At 45.7% G+C, this 12,296-nt stretch overlaps 1 protein-coding gene across 1 annotated transcript in view; it reads left to right on the top strand.

The window, feature by feature from the left end:
* Nucleotides 1-201: 201 nt before the first annotated feature.
* tmem45a (transmembrane protein 45a) overlaps nt 202-12,296 on the top strand; it is a 135,404-nt gene continuing 123,309 nt past the window's right edge. Inside the window, exon 1 of the mRNA XM_031822247.1 lies at nt 202-436. The gene's annotated coding sequence lies outside the window, so the exon portion shown is untranslated. The remainder of the gene's footprint in view (nt 437-12,296) is intronic.

The raw sequence follows: 12,296 nt of genomic DNA, 5'->3' as shown, positions 1-12,296 counted from the left end.
ATCAACAAGTAGCGGATTTGATTTGTCTCTCTGGAGTGGGACTCCAAGCAGCCGGGGTAAAAGTGCACACGTGGAATCTCGCTCACTACAGACTGACAAGGTGTTCAGCCAATCAATGTCAGCAAGAGTGACGTCATTTGACCACGCTCAGCCAATGGTATACAGTTGAGAATGTTTCCCAAAAATGCATAAAACATCATTTACAATCATCAGAAAAGTGGTTGTGAATGTACCTAGTTGGGAGATGGGACGACTGGTATAATAATAACCGACTCACCTCTTTGGAAGATGCTGTATGTAGGCTAATTTTCTTTTTGGAAGATGGTTAAACTGTGCACATTGGATTAATATAAAATGTGAATGTTTCGACATACGGAACCGTTTTAGGAACTTTGGCGAACGGATATTTTTTTTGTGTGGAAACAATCTAACTACGGTAAGAAAAGTTCAGTGACTTAATGGTCTTTAACTGACATTTAAGAAACAGCTGTCTACAGGCTATATTAGTTAATCGACAGTTATCATTTTAGTTTATTATCAATACATCTTTGGTGTATAGTAGCTCCTATTCTGCTTACGGTCTTATTCGGGATAAACTCTTTACATGGACCTTTGATATCCTGCTCACGAGTATCCCTGTATTCATGAATAAACATAATATTCCTCATTTAAATTCATACGGATTAAATTGAGTAGTAACTGAAATATGGACACTGGCTGTAGGTCTATAACCTCTCAAATGTAGCGTTATATAATATTAACTCCTGCAGAATTATGCATTTCTTGCAGTAAAAATGATAAAATAACATTTGTTCTGTCTCGGGAACAGGAGTGGAGAAATATTTCTTTCTTTCAGCATCTCTTGAGAAAATGGGAATGCGCTGTAATGTGTTGTCTTTGACACTGTTATGCAAGCCAACAGTATTTCAACCACATCAAATATGCACACAAGACCAACTGTCCTATCAGAAAAGTGTTTCATCATTTTCTCAGCTTTTCTTTTCCCTAAAACCAGTCAAACTGATGACATAGGACGTTTTGAACAGGACCAATCTTTCCACTGTTTTGGAGTTAATACGTTTTCTACCCGGTCCCTAAACGAAACAGACAACTTTACCGGTGTTAACTAGATTACTAATACATTAATTCTATCGATGTAAGACATTATTCTGGTGAGCACTATACGTTATTTAGTCTCATAGGGCAACAATTTATGACAGAAGAGAAGCTGCATGTATCCAACTATATAGTTGAAGAACAAATGGCCTACCAAATGTCCCGAAATTCTAAACAGAAACGTGTCTAAATTAGGGGTGAAAGTAGCCAGTAGGCTATCCCGTCCAGTATGGAGTATCATCCAAATAAATGATTATGGAATGATTATAGTGTATTGAAATGTGTAGGTAGCCTACTTTTGGAAGTGATTTGTTGGACAATCAGATGACTTCATCACACGAAATTTATGCGAAACTGAGCATGCGCAGACAGTATAGGGGATAAGATGTTGACATGCCACAGTAACCTGTCTAAGATCACCATATCCCAGGTATCTTATCGGGGTTTCTCATAACCGGAATACAAACCTTTTTGGGTTATTGTAAACGGGATATGTGTAAACTCAAAAACAGAATACAACAATATCCCCAATACTATTGTAAATGAGATATGTGTGCGCATGTAAACGTGGCCAGTGATAGCAGAGGTTTACCCAGAAGAGTAAAATGATATGCTTTTTGAAAGCAGAGGTTTACCCTGAAGAGGGGATTCTATGGGGAATAAGGAAGGGTCGATAATGTATGCTTAAGATAGTGTGCAATTCCAATGCCCGAGTCAAAGAATGGTATTTAGGTTACAAGCATTTCGCTACACCCACAATAACATCTGTTAAACACGTATGTGACCATTTGAGGTTACTACCACACAATATGAATGGTATTTACAGTGCATTCAGAAAGTATTCAGACCCCTTCACCTTTTCCACATTTTGTTACGCTACAGCCTCATTCTAAAAATCCTTATCAATCTACACACAATACTCAATAATGATAAAGCGAAAACAGGTTTTTAGAAATTGGTGCAAAACAGAAATACCTTATTTAAATAAGAATTCAGACCCTTTGCTATGAGACTCATAGCAGCAGGGTGGCCTAGTGGTTAGAATGTTGGACTAGTAACCGGAAGGTTGCATGTTCAAACCCCTGTGCTGACAAGGTACAAATGTGTCATTCTGTCCCTCAACAGGCAGTTAACCCACTAACAGACAGTTAACCCACTAACAGGCAGTTAACCCACTAACAGGCAGTTAACCCACTAACAGAGCTCCAAGGTTCATCTTTCTTTATGGAAGTTTCACCCATCTCTGCAGCACTCCACCAATCAGGCCTTTATGGTAGAGTGGCCAGACGGAAGCCACTCCTCAGTAAAAGGCACATGACAGCCCGCTTGGAGTTTGCCAAAAGCCACCTAAAGGACTCTCAGACTATGACAAGCAAGATTCTCTGGTCTGATGAAGCCAAGATTGAACTCTTTGGCCTGAACGCCAAGCATCACATCTGGAGGAAACCTGGCACCATCCCTACGATGAAGCATGGTGGTGGCAGCATCATGCTGTGGGGATATTTTTTCAGGGCAGGGACTGGGAGACTAGTCAGGATTGAGGGAAAGATGAACGGAGCAAAGTACAGAGAGATCCTTGATGAAAACCTGCTCCAGAGCGCTCAGGACCTCAGACTGAGGTGAAGGTTCACCTTCCAACAGGACAACGATCCTAAGCACACAGCCAAGACAACGCAGGAGTGGCTTCGGGACAAGTCTCTGAATGTCCTTGAGTGGCCCAGCCGGAGCCCGGACTTGAACCCTGAACTTCTGTAAATGTGATATTTCAATCTTTTATTTTGTTTAAATGTGCTAACATGGTAAATGTGGAAAAAGTCATTGGGTCTGAATACTTTCTGAATGCACTGTATGTTACTACCACACAATATGAATGGTATTTAGGTTACTACCACACAATATGAATGGTATTTAGGTTACTACCACACAATATAGTGGATCAACCTTGATACCCAGTAGCCTGGCAGACTGGCTGGGTAGCAACAGTGTATATTGGATCAACCTTGATACCCAGTAGTCTGGCAGACTGTCTGGGTAGCAACAGTGTTGCTGTGTGTCTTTATGGTCATGTTGCTCTGTATGACTCCTGCTTTAAACAGACTCAGACTCTGGTACAGGCTCTATTGGTGGGGATCTCGCTCACTCTAAACAATTGGTAGGTCAATCAACCAATCAATCATTATATAAATCATAGGTGATGTTGTATCAGCCTAGTTCAGGATTCTGGTATGGTCCTGAGGTTATTTATTCTAACCCGGTTTATGAGTTCATTATCCTCATGATATACTGTAGACACACCCTTGTCAGAATGAGCATCCTGTTGTTATGTGGGTTTGACACAAACACCAAATACCTTGTCAACCAATCACAGTCCCTCCTCTAAAGTGGTGTGGAGGAGTGATTGGGCTCATCATCACCATGGAGACGGTGTGTTAGAGGATGATTAGCAGAGGATCAGGGATAACACAGCTGTGCCTCACAGATACTCAGCTCATATACTGACGTGTTTGGAGGAAAGCCTGTCTGAACGTATTGAAAACAGACTAAACAAAGCCTGTCTGAATGTATTGAAAACAGACAAAACAAAGCCTGTCTGAATGTATTGAAAACAGACTAAACAAATTATATTTGAATCAAATCAAATGTATTTATATAGCCCTTCTTACATCAGTGGCCAGTCCTCTTCTGGCTGTGCCGGGTGGAGATTATAACAAAACATGGCCAAGATGTTCAAATTAGAGGTCGACCGATTATGATTTTTCAACGCCTATACCGATACCCATTATTGGAGGACCAAAAAAGCCAATAAAAAAAAAATGTATTTGTAATAATGACAATTACAACAATACTGAATGAACACTTATTTTAACTTAATATAATACATCGATAAAATCTATTTAGCCTCAAATAAATAATGAAACATGTTCAATTTGGTTTAAATAATGCAAAAACAAAGTGTTGGAGAAGAAGGTAAAAGTGCAATATGTGCTATGTAAGAAAGCTAACGTTTCAGTTCCTTGCTCAGAACATGAGAACATATGAAAGCTGGTGGTTCCTTTTAACATGAGTCTTCAATATTCCCAGGTAAGAAGTTTTAGGTTGTAGTTATTATAGGAATTATATGACTATTTCCCTCTGTACCATTTGTATTTAATTTACCTTTGACTATTGGATGTTCTTATATGCACATTAGTATTGCCAGTGTAAAAGTATAGCTTCCGTCTCTCTCTTCCCTGGGCTCGAACCAGCAACACAACGACAACAGCCACCCTCGAAGCAGCGTTACCCATGCAGAGCAAGGGGAACAACCACCCCAAGGCTCAGAGCGAGTGACGTTTGAAACACTATTAGCACGCGCTAACTAGCCAGCCATTTCACTTCGGTTACACCAGCCTCATCTCGGGAGTTGATAGGCTTGAAGTCAAACAGTGCAATGCTTGACGCACAACGAAGAGCTGCTGGCAAAACGCACGAAAGTGCTGTTTGAATGAATGTTTACGCGCCTGCTTCTGCCTACCACTGCTCAGTCAGATACTTAGATACTTGTATGCTTGTATGCTCAGTCAGATTATACGCAACGCAGGACACGCTAGATAATATCTAGTAATATTATCAACCATGTGTAGTTAACTAGTGATTATGATTGATTGTTTTTTATAAGATAAGTTTAATGCTAGCTAGCAACTTACCTTGTTTTACTGCATTCGCGTAACAGGCTGTCAGTCTCCTTGTGGAGTGCAATGGTCGTTATTGCGTTGGACTAGTTAACTGCAAGGTTGCAAGATTGGATCCCCCGAGCTGACAATGTGAAAATCTGTCGTTTTGCCTCTGAAAGAGGCAGTTAACCCACTGTTCCTAGGCCATCATTGAAAATAAGAATGTGTTCTTAACTGACTTGCCTAGTTAAATAAAAATTAAATAACGGTGTAAACTTTGTTTAAAAAATAATCGGCTAAATCGGTGTCCAAAAATCGGCCATTCTGATTAATCGGTCGACCTCTAGTTCAAATGTTCATAAATGACGAGCATGGTCAACTAATAATAATCACAGTAGTTGTCGAGGGTGCAACAAGTCAGCACCTCAGGAGTAAATGTCAGTTGGCTTTTCATAGCCGATCATTAAGAGTATCTCTACCGCTCCTGCTGTCTCCAGAGAGTTGAAAACAGCAGGTCTGGGACAGGTAGCATGTCCGGTGAACAGGTCAGGGTTCCATTGCCGCAGGCAGAACAGTTGGAACTGGAGCAGCAGCACGGCCAGGTGTCTGCCCATGGTGGGCGTCTGTCCATTGTGGCGGCTCCGGCTCGGGACGTGGACCCCACTCCATAAATGTCATAGTTCCTCCCCTTCGCGTCCTGGGATACTCCACCCTCGCCGCCGACCATGGCCTAATAGTCCTCACCCAGAACCCCACAGAACTGAGGAGCAGCTCGTGACTGAGGGGCATCTCAGGACTGAGGGACAGCTCGGGACTGAGGGGCAGCTCGGGACTGAGGGGCAGCTCGGGACTGAGGCATGCAGGCTGACAGCACCCTGCAGACTGGCAGCTCCTTGCAGACTGACAGCTCCTTGCAGACTGACAGCTCTTTGCAGACTGACATCTCTGGCTGCTTCATGCATACTGACAGCTCCCTGCAGACTGGCAGCTCCTTGCAGACTGACAGCTCCTTGCAGACTGACAGCTCCCTGCAGACTGGCAGCTCCTTGCAGACTGACAGCTCTGACTGCTCCATGCAGGCTGACAGCTCCTTGCAGACTGACAGCTCCTTGCAGACTGACAGCTCTTTGCAGACTGACATCTCTGGCTGCTTCATGCATACTGACAGCTCCCTGCAGACTGGCAGCTCCTTGCAGACTGACAGCTCCTTGCAGACTGACAGCTCCCTGCAGACTGGCAGCTCCTTGCAGACTGACAGCTCTGACTGCTCCATGCAGGCTGACAGCTCCTTGCAGACTGACAGCTCCTTGCAGACTGACAGCTCTTTGCAGACTGACATCTCTGGCTGCTTCATGCATACTGACAGCTCCCTGCAGACTGACAGCTCAGGCTGCTTCATGCAGGCAGGAGGCTCCGGCAGCGCTGTAGAGGAGGAAGGCTCTGGAAGCGATGAACAGACAGGAGACTCCGGTAGCGCAGGAGAGGAGAAAGGCTCCGACAGCGCTGGAGAGGCGGGAGGCTCCGACAGCGCTGGAGAGGCGGGAGGCTCCGACAGCGCTGGAGAGGCGGGAGGCTCCGACAGCGCTGGAGAGGCGGGAGGCTCCGACAGCGCTGGAGAGGCGGGAGACTCCGACAGCGCAGGAGAGGCGAGGCGCACTGTAGGCCTGATGCGTGGTGCTGGCACTGGTGATACTGGAGCGAGGACACGCACAGGAAGCCTGGTGCGGGGAGCTGCTACCGGAGGACTGGTGTGTGGAGGTGGCTCTGGATAGACCGGACCGTGCAGGCGCACTTGGAGCTCTTGAGCACCGAGCCTGCCCAAGCTTACCTGGCTCGATGCCCACTCTAGCCCGGCCAATACGAAGGGCTGGTATGAACCGCACCGGGCTATGCACCCGCACTGGAAACACAGTGCGCTCCATAGCATAACACGGTGTCTGCCCGGTCTATCTAGCCCACCGGAAAGCACAGGGAGTTTGCGCAGGTCTCCTACCTGGCATAGCCATACTCCCTGTAAGCCCCCCCAATTTTTTTGGGGGGGGTTTCTTTTCGGGCTTCCTTGCCAACCGTGTTCCCTCGTATCGTCGGCTCCTATCTCCTGCTGCCTCTGCTTCCTCCTTGGGGCGGCGATATTCACCAGGCTGAGCCCAGGGTCCTCTTCCGTCTAATATCATCTCCCAAGACCAGAAGTCCTTATATGGCTGCTCCTCACGATTAACAGGGAGAGTTGGCTCAGGTCTGACTCCTGACTCTGCCACTCTCTCCCTGAGCCCCCCCCCAATACATTTTTGGGGCTGCTTTTCGGGTTTCGCTCTGCGCCTCCGTGTCTGTTTCTCTAACTCCATATGCCTATAGCCCTCTTCGCACTGCTCTAGCGAATCCCAGGCGGGCTCAGGCACTCTCTCTGGGTCGGCCGCCCACCTGTCTATTTCTTCCCACGTCGTATACTCTAATCCTCTGCTGTCCATAACGTCCTCCTTTCGCTGCTGCCTGTTAACACGCTGCTCGGTCCGAGTGTGGTGGGTGATTCTGTAACGGCGTTCTTCGTTTGTTGAAAGAGAGGACCGAAATGCAGCGTGGTGGTTACTCATGTTCTTTAATGAATGAATGACGATACATGAAATAACTAATAAATACGAAAACAACAAACGGAACGTGAAACCTAATACAGCATATCTGGTGAACACTACACAAAGACAGGAACAATCACCCACGAAATACAAGGTGAAACTCAGGCTACCTAAATACGGTTCCCAATCAGAGACAACGAGAATCACCTGACTCTGATTGAGAACCGCCCTAGGCAGCCAAGCCTATGCTAGACACACCCCTAATCAGCCACAATCCCAATGCCTACAAAAACCCCAATACGACAACACAATAAACCCATGTCACACCCTGGCCTGAACAAATAATTAAAGAAAACACAAAATACTAAGACCAAGGCGTGACACCATGGTGGCAAAGTAAATACAATATAGCAAGTAAAACACTGGAATGGTAGTTTTGCAATGGAAGAATGTGCAAAGTAGACATAAAAATAATGGGGTGCAAAGGAGCAAAATAAATTAATTAATTAAAATGAAATACAGTTGGGAAAGAGGTAGTTGTTTGGGCTAAATTATAGGTGGGCTATGTACAGGTGCAGTCATCTGTGGGCTGCTCTGACAGTTGGTGCTTAAAGCTAGTGAGGGAGATAAGTGTTTCCAGTTTCAGAGATTTTTGTAGTTCGTTCCAGTCATTGGCAGCAGAGAACTGGAAGGAGAGGCGGCCAAAGAAATAATTGGTTTTGGGGGTGACTAGAGAGATATACCTGCTGGAGCGTGTGCTACAGGTGGGAGATGCTATGGTGACCAGCGAGGGGACCAGCGAGGGGGACTTTACCTAGCAGGGTGTTGTAGATGACATGGAGCCAGTGGGTTTGGCGACGAGTATGAAGCGAGGGCCAGCCAACGAGAGCGTACAGGTCGCAATGGTGGGTAGTATATGGGGCTTTGGTGACAAAACGGATTGCACTGTGATAGACTGCATCCAATTTATTGAGTAGGGTATTGGAGGCTATTTTGTAAATGACATCGCCAAAGTCGAGGATTGGTAGGATGGTCAGTTTTACAAGGGTATGTTTGGCAGCATGAGTGAAGGATGCTTTGTTGCGAAATAGGAAGCCAATTCTAGATTTAACTTTGGATTGGAGATGTTTGATATGGGTCTGGAAGGAGAGTTTACAGTCTAACCAGACACCTAAGTATTTGTAGTTGTCCACGTATTCTAAGTCAGAGCCGTCCAGAGTAGTGATGTTAGACAGGCGGGTAGGTACAGGTAGCGATCGGTTGAAGAGCATGCATTTAGTTTTACTTGTATTTAAGGGCAATTGGAGGCCACGGAAGGAGAGTTGTATGGCATTGAAGCTTGCCTGGAGGGTTGTTAACACAGTGTCCAAAGAAGGGCCGGAAGTATACAGAATGGTGTCGTCTGCGTAGAGGTGGATCAGAGACTCACCAGCAGCAAGAGCGACCTCATTGCTGTATACAGAGAAGAGAGTCGGTCCAAGAATTGAACCCTGTGGCACCCCCATAGAGACTGCCAGAGGTCCGGACAGCAGACCCTCCGATTTGACACACTGAACTCTATCAGAGAAGTAGTTGGTGAACCAGGCGAGGCAATCATTTGAGAAACCAAGGCTGTCGAGTCTGCCGATGAGGATGTGGTGATTGACAGAGTCGAAAGCCTTGGCCAGATCAATGAATACGGCTGCACAGTAATGTTTCTTATCGATGGCGGTTAAGATATCGTTTAGGACCTTGAGCGTGGCTGAGGTGCACCCATGACCAGCTCTGAAACCAGATTGCATAGCAGAGAAGGTATGGTGAGATTCGAAAAGATCGGTAATCTGTTTGTTGACTTGGCTTTCGAAGACCTTAGAAAGGCACGGTAGGATAGATATAGGTCTGTAGCAGTTTGGGTCAAGAGTGTCCCCCCCTTTGAAGAGGGGGATGACCGCAGCTGCTTTCCAATCTTTGGGAATCTCAGACGACACGAAAGAGAGGTTGAACAGGCTAGTAATAGGGGTGGCAACAATTTCGGCAGATAATTTTAGAAAGAAAGGGTCCAGATTGTCTAGCCCGGCTGATTTGTAGGGGTCCAGATTTTGCAGCTCTTTCAGAACATCAGCTGAATGGATTTGGGAGAAAGAGAAATGGCTTGGGAGAGTTGCTGTTGGGGGTGCAGTGTTGTTGTCCGGGGTAGGAGTAACCAGGTGGAAAGCATGGCCAGCCGTAGAAAAATGCTTATTGAAATTCTCAATTATGGTGGATTTATCAGTGGTGACAGTGTTTCCTATCTTCAGTGCAGTGGGCAGCTGGGAGGAGGTGTTCTTATTCTCCATGGACTTTACAGTGTCCCAGAACTTTTTTGAGTTAGTGTTGCAGGAAGCAAATTTCTGCTTGAAAAAGCTAGCCTTGGCTTTTCTAACTGCCTGTGTATAATGGTTTCTAGCTTCCCTGAACAGCTGCATATCACGGGGGCTGTTCGATGCTAATGCAGAACGCCATAGGATGTTTTTGTGTTGGTTAAGGGCAGTCAGGTCTGGGGAGAACCAAGGGCTATATCTGTTCCTGGTTCTAAATTTCTTGAATGGGGCATGTTTATTTAAGATGGTTAGGAAGGCATTTAAAAAAAATATCCAGGCATCCTCTACTGACGGGATGAGATCAATATCCTTCCAGGATACCCCGGCCAGGTCGATTAGAAAGGCCTGCTCGCAGAAGTGTTTCAGGGAGCGTTTTACAGTGATGAGTGGAGGTGAGTGACCGCTGACCCATTACGGATGCAGGCAATGAGGCAGTGATCGCTGAGATCTTGGTTGAAGACAGCAGAGGTGTATTTAGAGGGGAAGTTGGTTAGGATGATATCTATGAGGGTGCCCGTGTTTAAGGCTTTGGGGAGGTACCTGGTAGGTTCATTGATAATTTGTGTGAGATTGTAGGATGGCTGGGGTGTTAAGCATGTTCCAGTTTAGGTCAGCTAGCAGCACGAACTCTGAAGATAGATGGGGGGCAATCAGTTCACATATGGTGTCCAGAGCACAGCTGGGGACAGAGGGTGGTCTATAGCAGGCGGCAACGGTGAGAGACTTGTTTTTAGAGAGGTGGATTTTTAAAAGTAGAAGTTCAAATTGTTTGGGTACAGACCTGGATAGTAGGACAGAACTCTGCAGGCTATCTTTGCAGTAGATTGCAACACCGCCCCCTTTGGCAGTTCTATCTTGTCTGAAAATGTTGTAGTTTGGAATTTAAATTTCGGAGTTTTTGGTGGTCTTCCTAAGCCAGGATTCAGACACAGCTAGAACATCCGGGTTGGCAGAGTGTGCTAAAGCAGTGAATAGAACAAACTTAGGGAGGAGGCTTCTAATGTTAACATGCATGAAACCAAGGCTATTACGGTTACAGAAGTCGTCAAAAGAGAGCGCCTGGGGAATAGGAGTGGAGCTAGGCACTGCAGGGCCTGGATTCACCTCTACATCGCCAGAGGAACATAGGAGGAGTAGAATAAGGGTACGGCTAAAAGCTATGAGAATTGGTCGTCTAGAACGTCTGGAACATAGAGTAAAAGGAGGTTTCTGGGGGCGATAAAACAGCATCAAGGTATAATGTACAGACAAAGGTATGGTAGGATGTGAATACAGTGGAGGTAAACCTAGGTATTGAGTGATGAAGAGAGAGATACTGTCTCTAGAAACATCATTGAAACCAGGAGATGTCATTGCATGTGTGGGTGGTGGAACTAATAGGTTGGATAAGGTATAGTGAGCAGGACTAGAGGCTCTACAGTGAAATAAGCCAATAAACACTAACCAGAACAGCAATGGACAAGACATATTGACATTAAGGAGAGGCATGCTTAGTCGAGTGATCAAAAGGGTCCAGTGAGTGGAGAGGTTGGTTGGGGGTCACGGTGATTTAGACAGCTAGCCAGGCCATCGGTAGCAAGCTAGCATAGGATGGAGGTCTGTTGTTAGCCACCTCTTGCGTTCCGTCAGTAGATTAGTGGGGTTCCGTGTGGTAGAGGGGATTAATCCAAATCACACAACAACAACAAAAATAAAAACAATAGATATAGTTATAGAGGCCCAAGAAGAAAACATAATAATAATAAAAATAAATACATTGTCCGATTGTCTATTCAGATAGCAGCCGGTAAGACAGCTAACGGTTAGCAGGCCGCAGATGGGCGTTCAGGTAACGTCGCGACGGAGGAGCCAGCCGGATCTCCTTCGGGTAGATAACGTCGGCAGTCCAGTTGTGAAGGCCCGGTGGGGCTCTACGTAGGCAGTAAAACGGATCCGGATAGGTGACTGCAGCCCAGGAGTGATTGATGGAACTCAGGAGTGATTGACGGAGCTGGCTAGCTCCGGAATAATTGATGTTTGCTCCGGAATCGACGAAGGCCGATAGTCACACGGATAGCAGCTAGCTAGCTGTGAGATCCGGGTATGAATGTCCAGAGAGCAGTCGAAATCCAGGGACATGGAGAGAAAAATTGGTCCGGTATGTTCCGTTCCGAGCCGCGCTGCGCCGTACAGAACTGGCGATAGATTTTCGAGCTAAAGGATAGCTGATGACCACAAACCGTGGTTAGCTGAATACTAACGATTTGCCAGTAAAGAAGCTAACTAGCTTCTGAACTAGCTTCTGATTAGCTTCTGGATTAGCTTCTGGCTAGCTTCTGGCTAGTTTCAGGCTAGCTTCTTGGAGGTTCTGGCTAGCTTCTTGGAGGATTACAGATTTGAGGTAAATAATACTTTTTTATAAATATAAATTGGTGAGGCGGGTTGCAGGAGAGTGTTTTGAAGATGAGTTGATGGAAAATAAAAATAAAATGTATTTGAAAAAAGTTGTAAATATATATACATACAGGACACGACAAGACGAGGACAAAAGACGTCTGAACTGCTATGCCACCTTGGTGGCCAAGATATGGGCTAGTGAAAAGACTGCCAGGATTAATCTGACCATGATATGGGCTAGT

Source organism: Oncorhynchus kisutch, linkage group LG4 (genome assembly GCF_002021735.2).
Source record: "Oncorhynchus kisutch isolate 150728-3 linkage group LG4, Okis_V2, whole genome shotgun sequence".
NCBI lineage: Eukaryota > Metazoa > Chordata > Actinopteri > Salmoniformes > Salmonidae > Oncorhynchus > Oncorhynchus kisutch.
Note: the sequence above shows the minus strand (reverse complement) of the source record. Positions and strands in the feature narration are given on the sequence as shown.